Here is a 26,016-nt window from a genome sequence, read left to right on the forward strand (position 1 = left end):
TAGCACATCGGACTATACGTGTTTGTTGCAAAGTCACCAGTACTACGTCGAAATAAGTTTTTGTCTCGATGTGGCATCGTCTGTACAATTTAATATTGCATGCTCAATATGAGCAATCTGTTGTAACGAATTTTATGCCTTAACAACTGCAAACTGTACACAGAAAAAGCAATAAATACATTCTATTCTATTCTATTCNTATTCGAATATTGGATACGAAACGATCGAAATTAAACTTCCGCAACACAAACTCGCTCGCAATTTGATCTCGATTCAGATGCCAATTTGTTTTGTCAATTCTGGTCCAGAGTAGATATTTACTGAGTTTGTTACCCAACTGTGCCAGAAGGAGGGTAATTAGTATATGGGAGACACGAGCAAATTCATTATAAGTATTATTTGAAAAAGTCAAATTCTACCTAAGACGATTCAATCCGGGTGAAGCTTCTTTAGTAGCTGAAATTTTACTATTATTTTTTGAATAATACAGATTACGTAATGCTTCTTACAGCACAAAAAACGTAAAAGAATCTACACCTACAGCGACATTGATCTTAACCTTCAACAGCGTCGTATAAAACCATTACATAACTTTATTGCAGGGTTCATCGCCCCGACTTATCGATAGATCAGCTGATCGGTCTCGCGATGTCTCATTCGATGCCATTAACGATTCTATTCGATTTCAATTATTTTTACTGTTAATAGCTTCTTTTGAGATGGTATTAGATAACCCCGAGTGTTGAAGAAACCGGTTTCAATTTGCACCTTGCTAAATTGAAAAAGCGAATCGGAGAAACAAGTATAAGCGTTTGGTGATTGTTTTTGCTGATGGAGGTACAGTAACATTCGTTTCAGACGATCGCTGTCACGATACACGATTATATTAGTTTTGGTATCGATTATAAGTATTGAAAAGACTATGAGGTTGAGAATGACTGCTGGATAGAAACCAACTAGAAAGACAAAGGGCAGCGATAGGCAGATCTTAGCTAACGTTACATACAACTTTGGTCTCTCAAAATGAAGTGTGTATCTCTGAATTTCTAGAGCAACTGTAGAAACAGAGAGACTTAGTTTGGCATCGATTATAATGCTTTCATCATCATCATCATTTCAGCCATAGTACGTCCACTGCTGAACATAGGTCTCCCCCAATGCTTTCCATGTTGATCGATTGGTAGCGGCCTGCGTCCAGCGCTTCCCTGCTACCTTTACGATGTCGTCGGTCCACCTTGTAGGTGGACGTCTCACGGTGCGTCCCAATAATGCTTTACTATCTCTAAATTGATGGGCCTTTGTGTATACTCATACCTATTTTCATTAGTGGTGTTATCAATGGGGCATACTTACTAAAAACCAACAACGCAATGCAATTCGTCAAGGTATCACGGGCCTTCAAGTCAAATCGATTGACCTTTGTCTATTATTATTGTGTGTTTTAATTTGTTTGTGTGACGACCTATTATGACGTTTCTTCTTTTTTTTTCTGTCTATTTTAGGACTGATTAAACTAAAACTTAAAATCGATACGCAACCGGAATTACTGGCAGGCAACGCTACTACTAAAAATTATAATCTCGTTAAAAAATCTAGACCCAAAAAAGAGGTTTTCAGCTCCCCTAACACCAACTCGATTCGTATCACCACGACTTACGATCGCAAGTTCGCAACCGGTCTCGACTCTACTACCCTTAAACACCATCAGCTCGATGACGTCAGTGACGATTCAATTATCGATACTCGTTTAATCACTCGGTGGCATCTTAATTAGGTTCGCTCATTAATTTTCACGGCTTTATTTATGGAGCCGAGTCAATTCGATAATTTATCGACTTTGTTCGAATCGAGAACGTAATTTATGGTATGAAATATAATTTGTCATACCGCAGGATTGTAATTGTAGAGATAATTGTATTTAACGTTAATTCATTGGACCTTTCAATTTTTTTGTTTTTCCATCTTTTGTTTTCGAATAAAGTTTTTTGTCTATATCTATACTTGCTGGAAATATTGATACGGAGATTTCGTTAGTTTGTTCGTTCGTTTCAGCCGAAAGATGTCCACTGCTGGACAAAGAAGATTTATCTGCATCCAATTTTGTGGAATGCTTTTTAGAAACCAATGCAGTTTAATTTCTCCACCTTATAAATAATTGAATCCTTCAAATGCCATCAAAATAAGACACAATAGAACTCAACTGTTGGCTCTGTTCGACCAGTCGTACCATGAGTAATAAACGTTCTTGTGTGAAAATCGTTCTAATTAATACTGCATAAGCTCCACAGTGTTAATATTGCTCTACTCTACGTGGTATGGATTTCAATCCAACGCGTGTAACTTACTAATTAAACAATATCTACCGATCTAAATCAGTGTATGTTTACATTATCAAGCATATTAATATCACGAAACTAGTTTAACATCAGTTTAAACTAAGCTCTATTTACTTGGCAGTTAGAATTACAACACTATCTCACAAAGCTGTTAATGAGATTGTCACTGCTTGCCTAAACATTGACACGTCTCATATCCAAATAACGGATAACGCTACATCGTTATACCGTTAATTACCGGTATTGATAACGCCAATTACATCATAACACGTTATTACAGTGTTCGGAAACGTGTGAAATACATTAGGAAATTGGATGGTGATATGGTTTCTTAATAACGTAGCGTTAATTATTTTCCGAAACGTGATAGAGACGTCGTTAACGGTATGTTATTAATAGATATTAATGATGTTTGATTAATACTATGAATGATAATGGTAGTGAAAAATACATGCAACAAGCAGGATGGCAGTTTTGAGCTAGAATTCAGAAAACGGTTGCTTAGTGTGAAGTCATGCTTTCGTCGACCAAGCTATTGCAAATTAAGGATTTTCCATAGATGACTCTAAGTACAGCTTGACACAACCATGGGTTCAATGGACATATTACGACGTATTCCCCGTTATGTAGAACCTTTAAGAAATAACTATTTTAAACCATTTTCGCAAAAATACAGTAGGTATGAAACTGAAATTTTATTCTGATATTGTTTTTCTAAAAACAACTTATTATGTATGCACCATTATTTTATGCCTGAACAATGACTTTCATAAGCCCAGTTGATTACGTATCCATTTTCACAAAATAATCCCTTTGATGGACCAAAAACACTTTCACTGTTCATAAATTTTAAAACCGTATGAAAAAGCTAATATTCCAGCGATGACCCATTGGCACGGTTACAAAAACAACGCTTAATTACCGCGCTGCAATTAATTATTCTACGTTGTCACTGTGCTGTGTCAACAAAACCACAGTACACGGAGGCAGTGAATAAGAGTGAATAAGTGAATGAGGGAAGTGAGAGTGAGTAACTACAAAATAAATCAAAAGAAGTAATCTTTTGCCCACTACTTTCGTGCTGTTTCTAGGCTGATTAGGTTTAGGAATATAAAACTGCATTAAATCATTAATAATGTGATTTTTTCTATAAATCACATACAATTCTCTAAATAAAATAACATGTTTTTACTTACATGTTTTTTTTCTAGTAAATCGAATATCATAAAAAATAAATTTACAATATCAGCAGTTTGTGTGTACCTATATTACAATCCGTTAAGTCACCTATAATCACTATTATTTCTGCCATTTTTTTTTCTAAGAAGCAAATTAATTTACTACATCACATACTGATTTTTTTTACACTGTGACCCGATTGAACCGTGGCGGTTGGTCCACGCACGAGATCTCGTTAACTACGCTCCGAATAAATATTAATAAGCTCGCATGCACCCATCGTGGCGTGAGCCACAGACTAATTACCCATGGTTTTGAGTAAACAGCGTAGAATTTGCATTGCCGCTCTTTTTCTACATTCTTGCATATTTTTGTGGACATCTAAGTGGGAAAGTAGTTTTTAAATGCATGTAGCTTTACTTGTTGTAATAGTATTAAAAGCCTTACGTACCTATCTAAGAAAAATTTTTTACAGACAATATTTTTTAAGATTTAAACTTGATATGCCTTGCCTTGCCTTAGTCTTTACCTACGTATACTATTTAAGCTTGCAAAAGTGACGTAAGTTATGTAGTTTTTATGCCCTCTTTTGCTCTACCTGGCTGTTATAACATAATTTTGCCCGCGGCTTCACTCGCGTGAAATTTAGTTTGCCGCAGATCGTCATAAATTTATAGACTATATGTTAATCTGGGTTATAAACAATAATACTCTAAAGTTTTATCAAAATCCGTTTAGTAGTTTTTACGTGAAAGAGTAACAAACATGTTAACATCCAGACATCCATACAAACTTACGCATTTATAATATTAGTAAGATTTGAAACATCAAGATCGCTGGTGTCACGTAATATTTTATTTTTTGGATTTATTATAACAAATATCACGATCATAAAGTAGAGTCGACATATTATTACGAGTACAACTACAGACGATACACAGTTTTAGCTGGATTATTCGACTGAACATCAATTGATGTTAATGTACGACTCGTTTAAAGAAACCCGACGCTTAATGAAGACGTTGGCAACATTGTAGCCGACGAAATTCCTTAAAATTATCGCGTCAAATAAAACAGATCGTAATCTTTGCGGCTGTCTCAATAAAATAACGAAAGAAAGTAAAGTGTCAAGTTTGATGAAAAAATGCGTGCGCTGATGCGTCGAGAGAATATACCGCGTTTTTGGTAGGGTTATCTCTGAAGTTAATTTACGTATTACTTAGCTCCATTCTAAGCGAAACCCTGCACTAAAAAGGCTCATTAGTCCAGCTCCAGCAGCTGTAAAAGGCTGTAGATGATGACTTCCATACTAAAACTCCAGTTGTTCCTTGGAATATATTCTTCTAACAAAACAATATTTCTNAGAGACGTCGTTAACGGTATGTTATTAATAGATATTAATGATGTTTGATTAATACTATGAATGATAATGGTAGTAAAAAATACATGCGACAAGCAGGATGGCAGTTTTGAGCTAGAATTCGGAAAACGGTCGCTTAGCGTGAAGTCATGCTAAGCTATTGCAAGTTAAGGATTTTCTACAGATGACTCTAAGTGAAAGACAGCTTGACACAACCATGGGTTCAATGGACATATTACGACGTATTCCCCGTTATGTAGAACCTTTAGGAAAGAACTATTTTAAACCATTTTCGCAAAAATTCCGTATACCCACTGAATTTGGGTTGAAACTGAAATTCTGATATTGTTTTTCTAAAAGCAACTTATTGTGTATGCACCAATATTTTATGCCTGAACAATGACTTTCATAAGCCCAGTTAATTACGTATCCATTTTCACAAAATAATCCCTTTGATGGACCAAAAACACTCACTGTTCATAAATTTTTAAAGCCGTATGAAAAATATACCAGCGATGACCCATTGGCACGGTTACAAAAACAACGCTTAATTACCGCGCTGCAATTAATTATTCTACGTTGTCACTGTGCTGTGTCAACAAAACCACAGTATACGGAGGCAGTGAGCGAGAGTGAGTGAGTGAGTGAGTGAGGAAGGAGAGAGTGAGTAGGTAAGTGAGAAAATAAATAAATAAAAAAATCTTTTGCCCACTTCTGTTTTGCTGTTTAGGTTTAGGAATACAAACCTTTATTAAATCTTTATAATTATGTGAGTTTCTTTATTACTTCATTTATAGATACTCTAAAATTCTAAATAAATAAATAACACATAAGTGTTTCATTAGTTACATGTATGTATGTTTTAGCTCATCGTAGTAGGTACAATTTTTTGGTATTGTATTTGAATATCATAAAAAATCTGTTAAGTCACTTATAGTGAAGTAAAAGAAGTGTTCTGTCTAATCTAAAATAATGGGAAAATTAATTTACTACATCTCATACTGCATTTTTTACACTGTGACCCGATTGAACCGTGGCGGTTGGTCCACGCACGAGATCTCGTTAACTACGCTCCGAATAATAAATATTAATAAGCTCGCATGCACCCATCGTGGCGTGAGCCACAGACTAATTACCCATGGTTTTTAGTAAACAGCGTAGAATTTGCATTGCCGCTCTTTTTCTAAATTCTTGCATATTTTTGTGGACATCCAAGGAAGTGTGAAAGTAGTTTTTAAATGCATGCGAATTTAACTTTACTTGTAGCAAAAGTATTAAAAGCCTTACCTACGTAGGTATCAAAGAAAAGTTTTTTACAGTTAATATTTTTTATCAATCAGTTTTCAACTTGATGTGCCTTGCCTTAGTCTTCACCTACGTATACTATTTAAGCTTGCAAAAGTGACGTAAGTTATGTAGCTTTTATGCCCTCTTTTGCTCTACCTGGTCGTTATAACAAAACTAGCTGTTGCCCGCGGCTTCACCCGCGTGAAATTTAGTTTGCCACAGATCGTCATAAATTATAACCTATGTTAACTGTTCTGGGTTATAAACAATAATACTGTGAAGTTTCATCAAAATCCATCCAGTGGTTTTTGCGTGAAAGAGTAACAAACATGTTAACATCCAGACATCCATACAAACTTACGCATTTATAATATTAGTAAGATTGAAACATCAAGATCGCTGGTGTCACGTAATATTTTATTTTTTGGATTTATTATAACAAATATCACGGTCATAAAGTAGAGTCGACATATAACGAGTGCAACTACAGACGATACACAGTTTTTAGCTGGATTACTCGTCTGTACATCAATTGATGTTAATATACGACTCGTTTAAAGAAATCCGACGCTTAATGAAGACGTTGGCAACATTGTAGCCGACGAAATTCCTCAAAATTATCGCGTCAAATAAAACAGATCGTAATCTTTGCGGCTGTCTCAATAAAATAACGAAAGAAAGTAAAGTGTCACGTTTGATGAAAAAATGCGTGCGCTGATGCGTCGAGAGAATATACCGCGGTTTTGGTAGGGTTATCGCTGAAATTAATTTACGTATTACTTAGCTCCATTCTAAGCGAGATTATGGCAAAACCCTGCACTAAAGTGAAAGAGATTCATAGTCCAGCAGCTGTAAAAGGCTTTTGATGATGATGATGACTTCCATACTAAAACTGCAGTTGTTCCTTGGAATATATTCTTCTAACAAAACTATATTTCTGGCTCAGAATATCTTCCGGACAAAACGTAGTGTATTAAAAGTCATAAACTATTCAAACACAGGTGCAGTAGTCACCAAGGAATATTACGTCTACCATCTTGGCAAAGAATGATAGATCTTTCCATAGCTGTATGTAGATTTCATATGCAATAACATTAGATGTAATTGTATCTAACTTAAAAGAGAATTTTTGCCGTGCTCAGTCTCAGCGTATTTTTTTATGCAAGAGCGACATAAAAAAAACTAATTTGTTTCAGACTTGACATCCCTAACCACAGTGGTCATGGACATGCGACATCTGAACACAATGTCTGAAATGCGGTAGGGACACGTACGCTACACTAGAAGAAAATTATAATACTGAGTATGTAGAGTTCTATATTTAAAAGCTATCAAGCTTGTTACATGCACGCGTGTCTTTGGTTAACATGAGAATATTAAGGGTGGTGTAATATCTTTGACAGTAATAATGACGATAACCGGTGCTTTTTGTATGGAGTTTGACAGATTTTTGACGTTTGTCAAAGTTAAAGTAAGATGGTGCAACCAAGCCTTAGTGTAGCTTCAAGCTTTCACATTTGAAATCTATGCAAAGTATAAATAAATTACTTTTAAAAACAATCGAAGTAAAATCATACCATTTGGATCAAACTAGTAATTTGGATGGATAGTAATGTCGAAAAGCGTCTGAAAAGTTGTTAAATGCTTTTATGATTTACTTGTTGATCATCATTTATATTTTTGACAGTAGGTACAACATCCGACACAGATGCTATTATTTGTTACAAAATAGAACCGACACCATAGTANTCATAGTATTTACGTTCTTATGCAGTTTTTGGCTAAATAATTGAAATAATTTAAAATTTTACAGCAATTTGAATTGCATAAGATTGGGCGGCGCTTCTCCAACCACCTCAGCTGTGCCTCATGAAATATGCAGCGCTGCATTAGCTGGAAAGCGCGGCACAACAATAGTTATAACGCGGATTATTTGTTGCCCCGCTTTGCATATTGCAGCGCTTTTTTGCCCACGGTGTTTTTACAAAAGGGCGCGCGCTTCCCATGAAAAGGTGAATTTTTCCCGGGTTTTTGTGTCGGATGGCGTACTACTGAGTCATGGCGCGTGTATGGTAATTTTATTGTTAGTTTTATGGCGTGAAATGGCTACTCATATAGAACCAATAAAACATTTTATGCGTATCCATACATGATTGGTTGTAACATAATAGTTTCTGATACGTGAAGTTCATAATAGATAATGTTTTGTCGACGCATCATAAGCGTGGTATATCTATCTACCCATACGTCGTTTAAGATGCATTCACACGTATGTATCAGCACATAAATTCCACAAAAACTCTAATTCTACTAACATCTAGGTCGAAGTATCACTTCACGCGTAAAAGAAAAAACCAAAATAATCTATGAAGCGTATGGAACCGACAACTTCATCAACACAACAAGAAGTATAACGTGCAATAATGGGTATTAATAAAAATAATTTTCACCTCCACTCAGACACCTGCCAAACGCTCGGCTTGACACATCTTGGAAACGAACTACCTGACTGCATCCATCAAAGATTATGAAGCAGAAAATCGTGTGGACGCACGACCACTTACCGTGATACGGGACGCTTCAGTATAACTACCGCGCTTTATAAATTCTATTAGCCAAGACATAAGTAGCGCACTTATAAAGCCTATTAAGATCCGAGACACATAGACTGCTTGGTGCTTGGATATTTTTATTCGTATTGCTGTAATAGACTAAGAGCTAGTGAACGCCAGACCTACGTCATTTTATAAAAGCTGAAAGTTTGTCAGCGTATACTTACTCCCAATATAGGATAGAATGTTGGTGAATCATGAAGTTTGGGTCATCGTGGCTTTGGCAGCGATCCTAAAAAAACTGTCTGGCACGGAGTTGGAACTGACAAAACTGTATGTCTGATGAGGAAACTACTTCTAATTATTGCCCTAATCTTCTTCTATATAAATAAAAATGAATTTATGTTCGTTAGTCTGATTAAAACTGGAGAACGGCTGGGCCGATTGAGCCGATTTTGGTTTTAAAATGTTTGTCGTAGTCCAGGGTAGGTCTAAACGGTGAGCAAACACGCGCGCGATATTGTTTTTCTGGTACAGACAAAATTCCACGCGGGCGAAGCCGCGGGCGGAAAGCTAGTATTTTATATAAAAATCAACTTTTAAGTAAGTGTGTCCTTATTTTAATTGTAACAAAGACGTGTTACGAACTTTTTGGATGTCACAAACTATTTGATGCTGGCTGTACTTACTTCAAGACACCTTGAAAAAGAGGCAGATAGTGACTGAGTTTTTCGTGCTGTTCCTTCTCAGCACTGGCCCATTTATTGTCCCAAAGCAGTGGTAGGGTTAAAGTAATATTAAAACTAAACGCTGTACCATCGTCTGTATTCACTATACTATAACTAATATTACATACCGGGGGCGCGGGCGGCATGCATATGTCGATCCCGGGCGCTCGCGGCGCATCACCGCACATGCAGCGCCTGTCTCCACGCACACCCTGCAACAAAATAATACTTTTTAATATACAAATATAAAATTTAACTAAGGAGAAAAGATGTGATTGTGCTGAAAACACAATTTCAGGCCTCCCATTCGGTGGAACGCCGATTTGGTGAAGGTCGCGGAAAGCACCTGGATGCGGGAAGCGCAGGACCGATCGTTGTTGAAATCGAAATTTGAATCAATGTCTAGCAGTGGACGTCTTTTGGCTGAAATGATTATGATAATGAAGTATACTATGTTATCCGAGATGGGTACTTCACTGAGTGAGTTTTCGGGATTAAAATTAAATGAATTTTAAAGAAATAGCTGTCTGTTTCAATCAACTATCCATTTACTATTGAAATGTTATGCAAAAAGGTCCTTCTACATAGGTACAACATCCCTATAGAAATAGGTCATTATCCACACTNACCACACCACATTGTAAATAAGTAGTTACTTGTCATTTCACCAATAGACGAATGAATCATAGACATATTGAAGTAGGTAGGTATCATTACAAAAACTGCCAGCTATTTACACATTACGCAATCCTCCGTTTTTGGACGAACGGGACCGAACGCTGTGCCACTTTGGTGACAATACAGACCACAGCCCATCAAGCTTAACACTGGGGTGTCTTATGACAATGCAATAGGTGTCATTTTAGAACAAAAATGTACAGTCTGATGCGAGATTGTATGTAGACGCGCAAAAACTGCGAGCATTCGAAACTCGCTTGTGTGAAAATTGTGTTTACTATTGATTGCTAATTGATAAGTCAGCTTTTAAATAAGATAGCAAAATGCAGACTATTTTTTGAATCCTTTATAAATAGACGACAAACGCATAGCATAAAACTTTACAACACTCAAAAGTCGCAATTCTTAATGTTTTATGCTAACAACTTTTTGCGGTGTTGACAATATGCCGTTGGAAATAAATAAATAATATGAAACCTAAGTACTTTGTAATTAAATATACAGTGTGAGTCACGTTAAAGTGTACATATGAAAATAGATGAAACTAGACCTATTTTTATCGACAAAAAAGAGGTCAAAAAATTTTTGAGATTTTTTTTTAATTTTTTATAGAAATTTTTTTCTTCCAATTACTTATTGTAAAGAAAACGTAATAACTTTTAAACTAAGCGGTATATCTTGATAAAATAAAAACAGTAATAATGCAAAATAACAAGCGATACTAAAATAATACATAAAATACACAAAAAATGCCAACAAATAATAAAAAATGATACTTTTTGAAAAAAATCTGCTTAAAAATTCGTGTTTTTTTGGTTATTTGATAAATATCTCCAAAAAATGCCCCTATAACCGGTGGTTTTTATTACTTTCTATTATTCTCTATCGTATTATCTTTGTAAAACCAAAAATCGCATGTCTCTATCCCTATCACAACATTTGCTATGATCGTTTGAACAAAGGCCTGCCACAACATTATTTTCCGCAACAGGTAGAGACAATTTTAATTTTAACTAAAATGCTTATTTTACTTCGAAATCTTTTGTTTTTATTTGAAATCTAACTTGTCTTTATCAAAATTACAAATCTAGAGCCATTTTCAGTTTTGTTGTTAACGAAGCGTTGAATGGCGCGCCCGGAGAGGCTTAGTTCAAACGATCATTGCAAACGTTGTGATAGGGATAGAGACATGCGATTTTTGGTTTTACGAAGGTAATACGATAGAGAATAATAAAAAGTAATAAAAACTACCGGTTATAGGGGTATTTTTTGGAGAAATTTATCAAATAACCAAAAAAACACGAATTTTTAAGCAGATTTTTTTCAAAAAGTATAATTTTTTATTATTTGTTGGCCTTTTTTGTGTATTTTATGTATTTTTTTAGTATCGCCTGTTATTTAGCATTATTACTGTTTTTATTTTATCAAGATATACCGCTTAATTTAAAAGTTATTACGTTTTCTTTACAATAAGTAATTGGAAGAAAAAAAATTCTATAAAAAATTTTAAAAAAATCTCTAAAATTTTTTGACCTCTTTTTTGTCGATAAAAATAGGTCTAGTTTCACATATTTTCATATGTACACTTTAACGTGACTCACACTGTATAACAAATTTTAACCAATTTAAACTGACGCTTGAAATATTATAAAATCATACAAACATATCAGCTACGAGTAATCTTTCATACGCTACAAAACAAGAAAATCGAAAAAAATCAAACCAACGCTACCGCAAGAACTTCACGTTACAAAAATAGTAAAAATTAAACGCACACGCACTTCAGAGCCCCAACTGTCTCGAGTTGCGATATATAAACAAAAGTGAAATGTACAGACAACCGCACTTAAACTACACACTGTGGCCTCTTAAATCGTTGTAGCAAGGGTGAATTTGCCATAAAAATTTATAGTCTTACGTGCGGTCTACTGTACAAAAGTGGAGTAGATTTCTACAATCGGCAACCGCACTGTCCATGATTAGCAGCAGCTATCCACGTTATTTATTAGTGCCAGTTTCCATTGTTTATTGCTCGTAAGACTGACGTAAAATCGGTGTTTCTAGCGAAATATTTTCGTATGTAAACGTATGGAAAGCGATGCATTAGATCTGCCGCCTCGTAGATTCGTTGATGCGTTAAGTTTTTAAGTAAGGCAAGATTTGGTACCACTGAAAAGTGATTTCCTTCACTTATGTACACATTCTTACTTTGAACCGTGTATAAACACACTACAAAATATCAAAAAGCTAGATTTTTTACTTGGATATGTCTGAGTGCATCTCAATTACACCCGTACACAAAAAATCGTTTTCGATTAGATTTTAATCGCTTCGCAATGCTCCCAAGTTCACTCAGTATTATGTGTGTGCAACATAACAAACCCATTTATAACATCTAGAGGCACCGATTACTTTTAGTGCTGACAGTCTAAGTAGTAAGACATGGAAATCAATCATATCAAATTATTGTGATATCTTGGAAAAATACATAACAAGTAAATTACAACTTATAAATTAATATTTAGACAAAATTACGTCTTCCCGCTCAACAACTGTCATAATTCAGTACTTCTCAACTTTTTTTCATTGGGGCCGCAAAGACAATAAACATAATTCTTCAAACTATTAACCAAGTCGAAAATTAAACACAATTTTTGAACTACCAACCAGCTTGCGAGCCGCAAGTTGAGCATGGCTGAAATAATGGAAACGAGCGATAATAATATCTGCTGCCAAACGTAAAATTAGAAGCTGACAAAAAACACGTCCAGGTGGAAAGTAGTTACAATAATTTCTCCTAATGATTGCAATTGCGTTTTTTGCTGTACCGGGGATGAAAACACGTTTGATACTTTACGAGGTAGTTGGAAAAAACGGTGATATTATTTATTAAATAATGTAAAAGTCAGCAATTTATTTTTCAGAGGTAAGAAAAACGGTGTATGCTAGCTATAAATATTACATTTTATTTATTGTTTTAGGTATGTAAATAGTAACGTATTGTTCTAGTTGATTATATTCTTTTAACGAGTTATCAAAAAAACAAGATGAAGTACGACTGCATGTAGTAAAGCTTAATATTTTCGCTTGTTGTAATACGACTAAGAACGATTTTTCAGCAAAAAATTAAAGTGCTGTCCTAAAAGCACCATATTATACTTAGTTCGTGTGTTTACATGAAAGATAATAAAACAATGACATTATTACACACATTATAAGTAATTTCGTTTCAGCCAAATGACGTCTACTGCAGGACAAGTGATTACTGTAAATAATTGAGATATCCCCTATCTTCTATAACTTATGTCTGTGGTTACAGTGCATTTGAGATATTGATGACAGATTAGTTAGTTCCACTCCAAATAGTCATATCTTTGGACATCTTTGGACAATTTCACACAGCGCCAGCTAGCCCCAAAGTAAGCAACTTAATGCTTGTGTTATGGGTGCTAGCTTAACGGATATACTTCTTATATACTTTTTTTTTTTAAATACATAAATATTATACATAGTCACACCCAGACCCGTCACAGAAATTAAAATTCATCATTTCAATTTCTGCCCGGCCGGGAATCAAACCCGGGACCTCTCGGCATAGTAGTCTGTTCTGAACCACTAGGCCAAACGGCCGACAAATCGTGCCATAAGATTTCGCATCTCACATCTCATATTCTCACTAATTCAATCGGAATCGAACTGCAGACTTCGCCTGACTAACTGTAAGGCCCGGTTTACACCAAGACGGAGAATTTTTTTTAATAACCAATCAGATTCCATTAATAGCACATCTCTACTCCGCTCCTCTAAGGTGAAAATGGATCAAGCGGAGAAGTATCGGGCGAACTTGTTTTTCTATAGAATTTGACAATGGCGAGGCCGCCCGGTGCGGAGATGAGCGGAATGGTGCGGAGATGTACGGAGCGAGTATTTCATAGATAGCATAGACTGACAGCTGACAGCTACGCACAGTCCACACATCTTCTCTCGTCTCCGCACTATTCCGCTCTTCTCCGCTCCGCTTTCGTGGAAATAGCCTGCCAGCTTCCCCGCACATATCCTCTCCTCTCCGCACCTCTCCGGCTTGGTGGAAACCGAGCCTAACTGTACGCGATCATTAGGCGCGCGTCACCCGTCCGCTCCGCGCCCGCGCAGCGAAGAAATCCGCTGACATCTGACGGTTAGCGTTTCAATTGGTATTTTTTAGCAATTTTTTCAAAGAAAAAGTCGTGCGTGTGCGCAAATAATTGAAATCTAATCTTTATTTCTATATCTCTGCTAATATGATAAAATGTTTTTATGTTTGTGATCATTGGAACTGCTCGACCGATGGATGTTCCGCTGATAGAAAGTTACATTCCTTAATGCCATTGATACTTAGATAAATATAATGGTTGTTTTCTTTGAAGAGAATTTTTGATATTTTATTTACTCAACGTGAACTGGCTGTTACTAATAACAAGAACATAAGCAAAGATTAAGTTACAAAGTATTGAATAATAATTACTAATATTTTTTTTTTTTTTATGCTAGCCAAGGCAGGTATTTGACCGCAATCGCACCTGGTGTTAAGTGAGATGCAGTCTAGGATGGTACATATCTGCCCTGTAAGTGCCTATTCACTCTCGCCTTGAAAACGCCCGGATTATAGTGTTCAGGAAATACAGCAGCAGGCAGCGAATTCCAGTCCCTAGCTGTTCGCATTATAAAGGAGTCGTCGAAACGCTTAGTGCGAGCTGGTGTAATATCTACTAACGCAGCAATTTTTAACATCAAAAGTAGGTCAGATATAATCAAATAAATAAATCTTCTCGGTGCATTTTGGATAAAACATAATAAGTATGAAATAAGCCTGCAACTGACAAATCTGAAGGACCAAGTTTCGCCGGCTTGGAGTCGGCGGCTTTATCATGTCAACGACTTATACTTTCTATGACTTTTGGCAATATGTTAGAGTCGACAACTCATGTCGGCAGGTCGGTAGATTTAGTGCGTAGACTGCATTACTCCATCTTCTGTCTTACCTCAATTTTGCTGACACCTGACACACTATTTTGCTGACCTACGAATGACCTAAGAAGGTCCCAAGCTTTTACTCCAGTTGTGCTCTCAAACACTTTAATACCACCCATAAAACGCAGACAATGCGTAATGGAATTTTAATAGACTGCCGTTAATTGATATGCACTAACAATGGTCAGGTAATTCAGGACCAGAAAACGTGGCGTGGGAAATTAAACTTATTACCAGGGAAAGTAGGTGCAAACTTGAATGGATGGTAATAGTTCGTAATAAAAAATTGCAAGTAGAAAGGTTGTGTTTTAATGGGTGAATTTGTCCCAGTCAAATTATCGTGGAGTGAGAGAAAGAAGTAGGTAGACAATAACGTGCACTCGGTTATAATAAGAGTAAATTGCGCTGCGGAAATTATTTTCGGTTTGGCGTAAGTGCGGACTCAAAGATTTAGAGGCGGGCGAACTTTTTGCTTGAATAACTATTTTAAGAGCTCAATTTGTATTATTTAACTGTGACAACAGCACTTTTGTTCATAGTAATTATATCAGTAATTGTAATAGTCCTTTGGTAAAAAATACAAACAAATATCTCATAGATAATACAATTCCTACAAGTCATTCTGCCAATTTTTTGGCAACAAAAGACTCAAAAAAATCAAGAACAAAATCAATCAAAAATCAATATCGCCGCTAGCTGTACAGTCATTGTTTTAACATTCAATGAAAATAGACAGTAACATTCTTCCTGCTTTTAATACAAATAACACTTTCTAATCGCAAACAAATAAAAAGTGATTGACAGAACACAATGATTAAAAACCAGTGCTCTAAATATACAAATAAGTGTTACAACATTGTAAAATCTGCGCTTACGCTAAAAGTCTTTTAAGACCTTTTTATGCTATAAAGAGGTATAAATTAGTTATTAAGGTTTATGTGAGAGAGATCTGAACGGCACTGGTTCAGGTAAAATCAACGCCATAAGCAGAGTTTACGATACTTTAAGAAAAACAAGTTGGTGTTCCATGAATTTTATATTAGCTCGTTGTAAATAGTCATTTAATTTTTAACTGTTAAAGTGAGATTAACATACCTACTATTTTATGGAGAATAAATAAATGTAAGCCATGGAAAGCTGTACTTAAAAAAACCAACTAGAGTTTAATAACAATAAATAAAACAAAGAAGCTATTTTTAGAGAGATCAAATAAATACNAAATAAATGTAAGCCATGGAAAGCTGTACTTAAAAAAACCAACTAGAGTTTAATAACAATAAATAAAACAAAGAAGCTATTTTTAGAGAGATCAAATAAATACTTGTTACGATAATTTCTTGTATAAATATCCTAATTTAAAAATTAGTTCGCAAGTCATTATTTTGAATAGGAAGTTAATGGCTTGTAGTACCTAGGATAATAGTTAAACTTCCGAACCGGAAGACCAGAAAGAAGAAGAAAATGGGGGGGAGTAGAAAGAGAGTAAGTTCGCCAATCTTGATGTCTGTGTGTCCAAAACATAATTGTCAGCAAATGGTCACAGCTAGACGCTTGCAATTCGCCTGCATCGGGGACACACTAACACATTTTACTCTAACTTTTAGCAGCAATCGAATATGAAACGAGGCTGCAAAACTTTTGCGAGTGTTTTTACGTAGGCATAGTCGGAAGCATATCAGAATTACATGTCTGTTGCAAAGTAACATCTATTAGGTATAATTCAACTGCAAATGCTTAGTTTAATGTTCATAATTGTGTTGTCATTGGAAATTGTATAAGTTAATTGTATAAGGAAATTGTGTAACTCCCAATAACAAATGTAGGTATTTACGAGCTGTAGCGAATACGCGCAAGAATAGATACACTTCTAATGATTATTATAGCTTTAACTTTTGATGAAACATGATGACAAAAGACGGTCTTATCTAAACAGAAATATTTGAAAAAGTGTTTTACAGAATACGCTGAATGCTCCGACATAGGTACTTACAATCATGCGCAATGTAAATAGCATTACAACCATCACCTCAGACTATTTTTTGTTGCAAAATGACATCTACTGCCACCAGCATAAGATGTGTGCAGTTCCATGCTTAGCTGAATGTGCCAGCTGTACATAATTTCTGAACGAAAGGTACCGTTGGGAGTATCAATAACGCATCAGCGGCCATTACTGGACGCCTGCTCCCGCGCACGAGTGGATTATTCTGCGATATTTAAAAAAAAACAATAATACAATAATACTACACATACTAAAAGAAACCCAATTTTAAATGCGCATTACAGTAGGTATTTTTACCATTAACAAAAAACAAATTCCAGGCATTTTTTAATTTTTAGTGTATTAGAATAGCTGGAATAATATAGCAGACAAAATGGGACAAGAATAAAAAGGAATGAATCTTGCGAACAAGTGAAATAGGTATCACGAGATTATTCCATTGTGAAAACCCCAAAATAAAGAAAGTGTAACAACGAGCTACAATCAGCAACACCTATCACCGAGCAACGACACTACGTAGTTCGCACGGTTGTCAATAGATGGCACTGTTCGTAGTTAGCTCGCGATATCATTTGATTTTTTCCCGTCCTTAAGTAGTCAGGGCAAGATTGCCCGTGCGTTTACCGAATTTCTGAACTTTTTACCGAATTTCTGAACACAGACATCACTGCCTTAAGCACGCCAACTACTCCACAACACAGTAGCTCGTTACACCGTACTCGCCGGCGAGTACGAGGCCCTGCTTTCCATTTCGGACGGTACAGACATGTACCGGGCCGGTTCTCCCCTATCCGTCCCCCGGACACGGCCTGAGCCGAGGTCCGAGCCTACCGTGGCGCCCTCAGGCCGCGTCCGTAGTCCCCTCGATCGGGCCCACTAGAGTGAGCCCGCCGTAGGCTGGACTTTGGGCCAACACCGCGGTGGGCAACCCTCTAGTTGGGTTCGCCCCTGATCGGGCGCCTTATGCGCTCGATACGGCCCGATCGCGAACGTCGGTCTGCGACCGACGCGGACGAGCCTGGGCTTCGCTCCGCGAAGCCCACACTCGGCCTCTTCGGCACGCGCACCGACGATCGCCAAACGGCTAGAGTACCTTCTGTACTCGCCACTCTGCCCGGTGAAGCTGGAAAAGCTCCTCAAGCTACCAGCGCGCGTCCCTTCAAAAAAAAAAAAAAAAAAAAAGTGTAAATTAAATGCTTTAACTCCTTATGGTGGTTGAGCGTCATGTTCCACAACTTCAGCTTTATAATATTAGTATAGATAGGTATATTGGCGTAATTTCCTTACAGGTCTAAAGTAATGTAATAGGCTTATCTTTCGAACAAACACAGTTATGTTATTCGTCTCAGTTTTGATTGGCTCTTTACCTGATAAGTTGACAAATAAGTTTGCAAATATTTAGTAACCTTTGATACAATCTACAGTCTACCAGCATACGAGTTTCCCAATGGGCTGTATTATATCGGGATTTCTGCCATTATGATATTTCGGCAATTGTAGGTATGCGCCACGTTCACGGATAAATTCAAGTGAATGTGGGTGTTTATTGTTAGACAAAGCTACATGATTTAAAAAAAGTAATCTTATTAATAAGGTTCATTGATTGGTACCTATGAGGATTGAGGAGCTCTACCTACTCATCGTCACTGTATGATAAGTGCTGGCTTGGACTTAGCGGGCCGGCCTCGTTTTCTTTTTTGTCCAATAGGTATCAGTTTTGCTTCCAGTGGCGGTGTTGTTAGTTTGAGCCGAATTGCTAGACCCAAAACGTGTTTGCATACATATTTTGTTTAAAATTCGGGACAGTCGCCCCGCCCCCATTCGATTTCTCGCGCTGTAACAATCTGTAGTTTTCATTAATAAAGCGTATCAAAATAAAAAACATGAGACCTCAAATATAATATCAGTAACCAATAATCATTAATAAAGCAGCTCACAAAACTTTGCTTAGAATTAACTTTTTTGTAGTTCGTTCAGTAAAACCTCAATTAGAAAAATCTAATGTATCTTCATATTAAAGTTGCCCTCTCTGTATTTCTAGTCGCTCACTTAGTAATTTAGTCGCCCGGATAGTATTTTTATGTCTGAAATGTAATAATCAAAACCCACATTTTGTAAGCTCATTCTGGATTTTATTATTGATCAATATTCGTCGTTAGTTTGGTAAATTTTTCGCTTACTCAAATTCATACCGCTCAAGGTATTAAAACAGTATGCCATCATCAGTCGCAAAGTTTTTTTTTAGTCGCTCGTTTTATAATTCCCCATACAATAATACAACACGTACTAAAAGAAACCCAATTTTAAATGCGCATTACAGTAGGTATTTTTACCATTAACAAAAAACAAATTCCAGGCATTTTTTAATTTTTAGTGTATTAGAATAGCTGGAATAATATAGCAGACAAAATGGGACAAGAATAAAAAGGAATGAATCTTGCGAACAAGTGAAATAGGTATCACGAGATTATTCCATTGTGAAAACCCCAAAAGAAAGAAAGAAAATAATTTTATTTGGCCACAAAAGATAAGTCATACACATAATGAAGAGAAAAAAAGAATAATGAAGATTTTATTTAAATCCTCATATATTAATTTGTCTAATTACAATAGAAATATCTTCACCTTGACTTTTTTAAATAAAACATTAAAGATTTGAATTTGCAACAGAATAAGACTTCGCATTATCTTCTGAGCATTTAAAAGCAAATATCGAACGGAAGGCGCCGCGTGCGCATCGTACAGTCAGCAACTAAAGCATACAATTCCTGAACCGTATTTTAATCGGCTTAAGGATGAATTTAAGTTACAATCTACGAGTAATAGAGTGATTGTACTCGATGATCGTTTATTTTGCTAAAAGCCTTTAGGCAACTGTTACGTTTAACGCAAATGTTATTCAGTAATGAATTCATTTGAACACAACTAGTCAAAGTTTTTACTGCATGTAAACGATAAAAATGAACGGTAATAAATTACCTAAGTACAATTAAAGCGGCAGCTTGTTATAAGTATAAAGCAGTAACTACTGTTCGTAATAGTTGTAGAATTATTTTGATCTCGTATAGGTGCTTAAAATTAGTATTCCATTCACACTCCTTATGATAGTGTAAGCATCTTACCTACTTTACTATTGACCTAACAAAACATTAGAAATAACTGTATCGATACAAAATATTATATTAGTAGTGCCGAAGTGAAATATCGAAAATTATTTGCAATTTTGACATAACAACCATAATTTATGCATGCGATATTTTTTATGATTTGCAAACATATTCGCATTAGTAAATATTGAACATATACGTAAGTTCGACGGCCTTTACAGAGCTTTAAGCTTCAAAGCTTTAAGCTATCGCTAAATGGAGCTTAATAAGAGTAAAGTATGGCCAGCGTTTGTGATAATGATCCACTACTTAGCTATGATAACACTGGTTATGGTCCACATTAGTCTTTGAATACCATGCCCAACAATTCCCAACTTTATATTCAGGTACAACAAAGTTCAAAATTAGTCAGCAGTCACAGCAATCAACATGGAAATTAAATAACCTTTATTAGGTGAGGGATAGAGGTAGATTTTACTAGTAAATTTTGTAGTTAGAATGGTGATTGAGTTGCCCCAATTTACTCGCATGCACAAAATAGGAATATTCAGAAGACCACGCCAATAAAACTGAAAATTTTCTAACAAAATGGCACTGAGCTGTAGACTAGTTGCTCGGCAAGAAGAAGAGAATGCCACATGGTATGAATTAGCTGGTAGAGAATGTCACATGGCATTAAGTTCGCCTTTTTGTCGGCAAGCGGTCTTTTTTATGTGTGTATTTTAAATAAATAAAAAGGCCGTAGTTCAATTCTCGCTTAGGACAATAATTCACGATCAGTCATTGCTACGAGTATAATCGGTTTTGTGCAAGGTATTTTTACGAATCCCTAAAAAAAATTTGAATCAAACAACTGTACTATTCACGGTTAATGACTAATTAAAACACTGCTCAAATAGTGACTTGTCACCTCAAAAGTACTCGATAAAATACTCATGAATATGTTATTTTCAAACGTTGTTTGATCGGAACACACACTGTCAGCTATTTCGTTCATTATAATATTTGCTTTAGACAGCCAAAGTAGAGTCATCTAAGAACACATTTTTAACTCTATGAAAAAGCAAGAGACCTAATATAAAAACATCTTTACGAGCAGTTTTATTGCTTTTAAAGTCAATTGTTCAATGCGAACATAAGTCACTCATTCATACTCACCCATCCGTTCCATTCATTCATTATATTGGAGAGAATCGGATGGATAGCACGTTGAGTCTATAATCTAATATATCTCCGGCCTAAAATTGTTGTAATTAATTTGACGTGTGTTCTATTAGTATGTCAATAAACACAATTTCCAAATTAACCAAGTGTTTCTATGAATAGTCAATACCACATATTCTTAACACACAACCTAATATAAACTAACTAATACAACCTATACTAATAATTATAAATGCGAAAGTAACATTGTCTGTCTGTCTTGCTTTCACGTCTAAACCACTGAACAGATGTTGATGATATGGCATAGAGATAGTTTGAGTCCCGGGAAAGGACAAAAGATAGTTTTTATCCCGGTTTTTGGAACAGGGACGCGCGCGATAAAGTCTTTCTGTGACAGACAAAATTACACGCGGGCGAAGCCGCGGTCGGAAAGCTAGTTCCATATAAAGGATATATCTACCAGACTTGTAAAAAGAGAAGCAATAGAAAATGTATCCTTCCAATACTTTTCTTTTTGCTATTTCGTAATTCGAGATCTGCCTTCATAAAATAGAGGTGTTATTTTCCCCTTCAGTATCAGTACTACAGAATAAAGCCTTAAGATTATTATTACACATTATCATAATTAGTTAATTCCGATCATCGCTGCGCGTGCGTCGGCGAGGGTATTAAGATACACGGGAATTATTGCAGGTTAGCTCGCCAAACAATAAGATGTTAGGGCGATTTGATTCGCGTTTCCATGTTATTTATAAGTTAGAAAGTAAAGATTCAGCAAATGTTTTTGAAGACACGCAATATTATAATGATCATGCGAGAATTTGAAAAAATAAACAAATTAAAAGATGATGAATAAACAAACGATATTTTATATTAATTGTATTTCTTTCATTTGCCAGCAGTACCTACTGTCAATCAGAAATACTCGTATATGACGAACATCTTCATACAGAGAGAATTCAACTACTTGCTGATAATCTTATTACAATAATAACTCACCTTCTGGCGCAATCGGGTAAAAAAATATACTTATCATGAAATTACATTAGTACTATCGTATAATAAAAGGGTGAATAAAATTTATAAGTTGTAGTTTTGACTTTAAAAGCAATATCATCATCATAGCAGAAACATTTTTTAAGGAAAAACTCAATGTAGGTATATGACGTACAAAATAACACAACAACTTCATTAACTAAAACATAATAATTTCCGGAAAAAACTTCGCCTATGGTTTATTCAAAAGGAGTCATTTGTAACACCAGGTCATTATTTTTAAGGATAAAAAATCAATGGGGATGTTGCCTGGGTCAAAAAGCAAGAGTTTTAATTAGTCCTTATCAAAAACTTAACTTATCAAAAAATACTTTACACGTATTTTTCACTTTTTCAAACTAATGAAAATTTAAAGAGATATAGCGCCCCAAAGTTCATAAGAAGAGGCCCGTGACGTCACCGCTTGCTTAAAAATGCCGCACGTTGTGACGTCGTGCGCAACTTCAACGCACCATAACTATGTAATTATTTGTTAGATTGACAAATAAAATTATATGTGTCCAATATTTTTTGATATTTAACATTACGGACAAAAAAAATTTTTTTAGGCAACTAGCCTATTAATAACGTCCAACACGCGTTATCAGTTAATTAAAATGTAAATCAAAGGTGATTTACAATGTAGATTGAATTAATAAACTACTATAATAATTTACCAATTTAAAAACTAGATCTAACCGCCATTTTGTGCATGAGGGGTTTAGTTTAATTTTTTTGTCACTCCACTGACTTTCCTATAAATTCATTCAAAAAATACTTAGGCTGAGTTTCACCACCTAACTTTAACGGTAACTATGACGATAACCGGTGCTTTTTGTATGGAGTTTGACAGATTTTTGACGTTTGTCAAAGTTAAGTAAGATGGTGCAACCCAGCCTTATAGTCTGACATAATATACAATTTTAAACACATTGTGCTTGGTAACTCTGTCCCAATAAACGTTCAAAACATTTTTTTGAGCCTCAATTGATTAGAGTTTTCATTAAAAGAGTTTTCTTATAACTATTCCTAAAAGTATGATAATTTGCTGACTTAGCGTTTTATGTCGTGATAATAATTATGACTTGTTCTCAAATGGAGTCGATCCCGCTTTACTTTTATTTTGGTGTCTTATGGAAAAACCAGGATATGACGTCTTACCTACTCCGCCAATGCCAAAAACCATAGACAAAGCCAATAACGCGCCAAAAGTGACAGCTGTGACAAGTGACATTTCACAGACTAAAAATAAAAAACTGGATCATAATTTAATGACGAATTCTTGTTCTTATATCGCAGACTATAAATTCTCCTATAATTTTATGTTGCCCTAGTAAACTCGCCTTTCTCTCGGTCTGATTTTATACCACATTTTTAGCGATATATCATACTAATTAGTGCCAATTCAGAATAGATATATGGATGTTGCAAAATTGAAGCAGTGGATAATTGAAATCGCAGCAGAATAACGAAATGAGGAAAATTTAATTAGCTAATTGCGGTGATTTTTCGAAAAATGTTATGACAGATTTGTTTAGAAAGCAGACACGCACGTGCGGTTACGCCACGCGTCCCATACTGACCTCAAAAAACTTGTGGCGTTTTATGGAGTTAATGCTGATATTTTATGTATAAAATATTTAATGAGTATTGAGTTAATAAGGAAGCAGCGTCAGGTAATATTCTTTACAATAAATAAATTACCTATGTGAAACCTCAGGTCTCCTACCCAAGTCCAGATGAACGTAAAAACATTGGAGGCGATTACATCCCAAGTCCCAACGTTATCGACATCGAAACCCTGATTCTAAATTCAATTCAGTTCGATTCCCGTCGACCGCTGGACTATTTTGATAAACAATCATCATAGTTTTTCAAAAATCAACGAGTAAAAATCCTCATTTTATAAGCAGACGTGACAGAAAGATTGATGGACTTCACAAAACTGAACTTTACATAGCTCTCGCTTTACTGCAAAACCCCAAAATGGCTAAAGTTAAAAAAGGCAAATTCCAAGATTTTCAAACAAAAAAACAACCGCATCGCGCATCTAATTAGTGACCATAACGCAAAAACTTTAGCGCCACCAGTCACTGCCGTGGCCATTAAGCGAAATGACTCGACCCGTGACCTCTGTCTGGCGGGTCGATGACCTGGGTAATTAAAATACAATCAAACTATCCGCGGTAAGATCAGCTGGACGGTGCCAGTGTAAGGGCAACAGTAAGTCAAGTTTGTTTAAAAATCATACCATACTTCGCCCAAAGAGAATTGTTATGTGAACGGGAAAGGAGGTGAAAAGGAACTATCAATGGATGACGCCGTTGGAATATTAGTTTTTACCAAGACCCGTGTTATGAAAAGTTATTGAAATATTTAAATCAGAGATGGAATTGTGTAAAGCAATCGTTATTATTTGACAGTTCATAACGTACGATTGTTCTGTCAAACGCTTTGTTTAACTGACTTTATCGTACGTTATGAACTGTCAAATGATTACGATTGCTTCACACAATTCCATCTTACAGAATACAGACATAATATTGGAGTCGGAAGTCATACGATGACAGAGGGTAGGTATATTTTCATTAAATAAACTAAGAGAATACTCGTAATTTTAAGCTTCTTTGCTTCAAATTTTAGACTCAAATGTGGTAGATACCGTAATTTATCTAGGTGTATTTATTTGAGTTACTGCTTAATTTATACTATGTATTTATGTAATAGATGATACAGTACGACATCATACGGTGTCTGCTATCGCGTCTCGAATCTTTTCTTGTATTATGAGCCTTATCCCCAAAGAAACTAAGTCGTCTCACATAAAATAGATAGCGGATAATTATTTTGCATACAATGACAGTCTTTTGTTCTTTTTGGAGATCTCGTATCTTAGCCGAAATATTTTGCGATATCAAATGTACAGTCGAGAGTATGTAACAACATTTTTATACTAAAATAGCTCCTATTCCAATATACATAAGACGCCACAATTTTAATCTTGATACAGTCTTCGGTACTTACATGACATTAAGATGACGAATCGAGGTGTACCGGTATCGTTAATAATGGTGTGTGGTCTCAATATTTTGTAACCTCCGAAGAAAAAGATGACGATTTCTGCAGTGAATAGTGTAGTATACTGCTGTGGATACGGTTACAGATATCGCTAACAGAGTTCTGTAAAACCTGAAATTTTACTCCATATGATATGTAAGATCCTATCAAGCTATCAGGAACTCTATCAGTAAGTTATTATTATTCTATAATCAATCCAAAAGTTCTAACGTATTTTTTTAGTTTCCCATCATCATTATTTCAGCACAGCAGGATGTCCACTGCTGAAGATAGACCTCCCCTAATGATTTCCATATTTTAGTTTAAAATCTTTAAAAAATATTATACAAGTCGTTAACTCTGCTGAGTAACATTTACTTGAAAAAATCTCAACAACTTTTCCTACACTTACGAGTACATATAAGAAAACTTTTCATTAAACTAGGCTGAGTTTTCTTGACATAATTCCTCATGCGATACCCATATAAGGAAATAAATTCACGTTTACCAGTAGCGCTTAA

The 26,016-nt window shown here is 35.6% G+C and overlaps 1 long non-coding RNA gene across 1 annotated transcript in view; it reads right to left on the reverse strand.

The window, feature by feature from the left end:
* The window catches only part of LOC114366759 (uncharacterized), a 117,634-nt gene that overhangs the window by 86,154 nt on the left and 5,464 nt on the right, over nt 1-26,016 (reverse strand). The window contains exon 2 of the long non-coding RNA XR_003657047.1: nt 9,571-9,654. This is a non-coding gene — a long non-coding RNA (uncharacterized LOC114366759). The remainder of the gene's footprint in view (nt 1-9,570; nt 9,655-26,016) is intronic.

This window comes from Ostrinia furnacalis, unplaced genomic scaffold (assembly GCF_004193835.3).
Source record: "Ostrinia furnacalis isolate ACB-3 unplaced genomic scaffold, ASM419383v2 OfSCF0682, whole genome shotgun sequence".
In the NCBI taxonomy this organism is placed as follows: Eukaryota; Metazoa; Arthropoda; class Insecta; order Lepidoptera; family Crambidae; genus Ostrinia; species Ostrinia furnacalis.